Source organism: Nansenia antarctica, assembly GCF_963989245.1.
Source record: "Nansenia antarctica genome assembly, chromosome: 3".
Taxonomy (NCBI): Eukaryota; Metazoa; Chordata; class Actinopteri; order Argentiniformes; family Microstomatidae; genus Nansenia; species Nansenia antarctica.
In genome coordinates this window covers 69,640,088-69,643,908 of record NC_137688.1, presented here as the reverse complement: position 1 = coordinate 69,643,908, position 3,821 = coordinate 69,640,088, and positions in this window count along the sequence as shown.

Below are 3,821 nucleotides of genomic sequence, written 5' to 3'. Positions count from 1 at the left end.
GTTGGTGTTCAGGAGGGGTCAGATATGAACCGCGATTGTTGATCTGATCTGATGAGAGAGTGAGTGAGTGTCAAGTTCCCTGCTGCTGGTTCCAGGTCAGGCTGAAGAGTGAACCCAGGAGGGAGAGGAGAGGAGTTTATATCGTGTCCACTAACCACTCCCACCAGGTCCGATTGATTGCACAAGTTGATACAGATCTGATCTACGGCCAGTTTCGGGTCTTTGTCCACAGATCGTGACGTTAGAATTATAAGGTTCTATCTCCATTTTTGTCAAAATTGAGTTTTTTTTTTTACATAATCTGATCCATTAGGTGTTTATTAACGCCTGTGTGGTGTTATTTTTAAAATGTTGACATTTTTGAGTTAGTAATTCATAAAATACAAAGGTTCCATCTCACAAAACATAATGGAATGTAAAAACTTTGACGCTCAATATCTCTGAACTGCCCTAAACGGAGATAGAACCTTATAATTCTAAGCTCACGAGTTGATACAGATCTGATCTACGGTCAGTTTCGGGTCTTTTGTCCACAAATGATAATTAGGTGTATTCTAGGGAGTTGGAAAGGGTCAGGGTGGTCTCAGGTGTGTGTGGCCACTGGCCAGGCAGGTAGAACTCGTCTGAGATGATGCTAATCTATGTTGGTGATCAATTCACTCATTATGTGACATGGCAGGAGAATGAGGAAATACAGTATGTGAGAGAGTGTGAGGAAATGTGTTCCCTCCCATGCCAACTATTCTGAAAGGAGAAGTGGTGATGTAAGTAGCCTACAGGTGGAGTGATGCAAGAATGCAGCATGTCATGTGATAATACACTTTATTTGTATAGCACTTTTCCTGCAAACGTTGCAGCTCAAACTGCTTTAATCATTATATAATTAATCAGCATTTCATTTGTTTTTCTTTCTTTAGTTATTTAAAGGGAGTTTAGTTATTACAAAGATGGGTTTTTAGTCTTGAACATATTATGTACTGAGGTTGCATCCCTAATGTAAACTGGCAGTGCATTCCACAATCTGGGTGCATAAAAATTAGAATGCAGCCTCACCAAATCTCTTCTTTTGGTACACAGAGAAAACCAGCGTCAGAAGACCTGAGAGCTCGATTGAGCTGATATGCTAGCAGAATTGTCTTTCAGATATTCTGGTGCTGTGCCAGTGAGAGTTTTATAAACAAGCAGAAGGATCTTGAAATCTATTCTGAACTTAACAGGAAGCCAGTGTAGCGTCTCTAAAATAGAGAGTTATATGAGCTCTTCTGTTTGTTTTGGTTAAAATTCTAACTCTGGTGGTGAGTAATATTCTGTACAGGGGGGAAAGAGTAGCCTACTTGTAATGGTTGTTTAATTGAATATACACGTTCACAGTCACATTGCTGTATGATGGACAGCAGGACTCTGTCTCTCTGACATGTCTGATAACAGACAGGTAGTGCAGGTGATGCTGGTCACGCTAGATTGTGTTACGACACTGTACGGCTATGCAGACACACTTCCTAGTAAAGACTGGTAGGATAAGTATCGGGCCCCCACCTCAGATTAGATTAGATTAGATTCCACTTTATTGTCATTGTAGAGAGTACAAAGTACTAGACAACGAAATGCAGTTTAGCATCTAACCAGAATGTCCATCTGACCCCTGACCCCTAGAGTCTGACTGCATGAATAACACGTTAGAGGAGAGAGCAGATATGGCAGAACACTCACTGTTTTGATGTGCACCAATATTGTAAGTAAGTAAGTAAGTAAAGTTTATTTATATAGCACCTATCACAGACCAGCGGTCACAAAGTGCTTTACATAGGCTATAAAAACATAATTAAAGAGCAAAAGTAATAGCAGGTTAAAAGAGTGAAAATAAAAACGACATCGACAACTAAAATCGTTATTACTTTTGCTCTTTAATTGTGTTTTTTTTGTTCCTACAGTCTCAGTGTTACGTTTCGCAATTTGGGAGGGAGGGGGGACAGAGAGGAAGAGTGAGGGAGAGGAAGAGTGAGAGAGAAAGAGAGAGAGAGAGAGAGAGAGAGAGAGAGAGAGAGAGAGAGAGAGTTTCAGAGCTTCAGAATACTGAAGGTGTAGAGTGCTGTCTGGCACACATTAACCACATATTTGATCATTTGGCCTCATCCTCAAACTTAAAATGCAAAACAAAACAACAAAAGAAAACAAACAGGGAAAGGTGGTTTGATTTAGACTGTAAATCCATTAGGAAGACACTAAGAAATATCTCCAACCAAAAACACAGGAATCCAGAGAGTCAGGAGTTACGCCTTAGTTACTGTGACACTTTAAAGCAATATAAAAAAACACTGAGAACAAAAAAAGACCAATATTTACAAAACCAACTAGAATTAATTGAAGAGTCTCTGGGATCAAATAAATTCTGGGAAAACTGGAACTTATTTACCAAGAAACATAAAAATGAACAATCAATTCAAAATGGTGATACATGGAAAACACATTTTGGGGATCTTTATAGAAAACCTACAAAGAATGAAGCCCAAGAGCAGATCTCAGATAAATTGAAAACCTTTGAAAGAGTTATTAAGGACTATCAGACCCCACTGGATTTCCCAATCACTGAATTAGAATTGGAAGACAAACTAAAGGTTCTGCAGAACAAAAAAGCATGTGGGCCTGATGGCATCTTAAACGAGATGATAAAATATACCAATAGAAAATGTAAATTGGCCATTCTAAAGGTATTCAACTTGGTACTGAGTGTGGGTCATTTCCCTGAAAGCTGGAGTGAGGGGCTGATTACACCCATTTTCAAGAATGGAGACAAATTTGATCCAAACAACTACAGAGGTATCTGTGTAGGTAGTAACCTAGGGAAGTTATTTGGCAGCATTCTAAATTCAAGAATTATATATTTCCTCACAGAGCACAATGTCTTGTGCAAAAGTCAAATTGGATTCCTCCCAAATTATAGAACATCTGACCACATTTTCACCCTACACACACTAATAGATAAATACACAAATCAAAACAAAGGAACAATTCATGCATGCTTTGTCGATTTTCAGAAAGCTTTCGACTCAGTTTGGCATGAAGGTTTACTTTTTAAATTAATAGAAAGTGGAATAGGGGGAAAGTCATATTATGTCATTAAATCAATATATGAAAATAATAAATTGGCTGTTAAAATTGGTGATAAACACACAGACTTCTTCCCGCAAGGGAGAGGGGTGAAGCAAGGATGTAACCTCAGCCCCACCCTCTTCAATATATATATTAATGAACTGGCACGGTTATTAGAACAATCACCAGCACCTGGTCTCACCCTTACTGACACAGACATTAAATGTCTCTTTTATGCAGACGACCTAGTCATACTGTCCCCAACTAAAGAAGGTCTTCAGCAAAGCCTGAACATTCTTCATCAGTACTGTCAGACTTGGGCCCTGACAGTAAATATGAAGAAGACCAAAATTATGACCTTCCAAAAGCGATCACGGTTACAGAAGAATCAACCAGTGTTCAAAATAGGTGGGACCCAAATAGAACGGACAAATACCTATACATACCTAGGTTTACAAATTACTTCCACTGGGAATTTCTGTGCAGCTGTGAAGGAACTCAAAGACAAGGCAAAAAGGGCTTTTTATGCCATCAAGCGTTCAATTCAAATCCAAATTCCAATTAGGACATGGCTCAAAATATTTAAATCAGTTATAGAATCAATTGCATTGTATGGCAGTGAGGTATGGGGTCCCTTATTACAAAGTGATTGGGCAAAATGGGACAAAAACCCAGTTGAGATCCTGCATGCAGAGTTCTGCAAAACTATTATCAGGGTACAAAGAAAATGC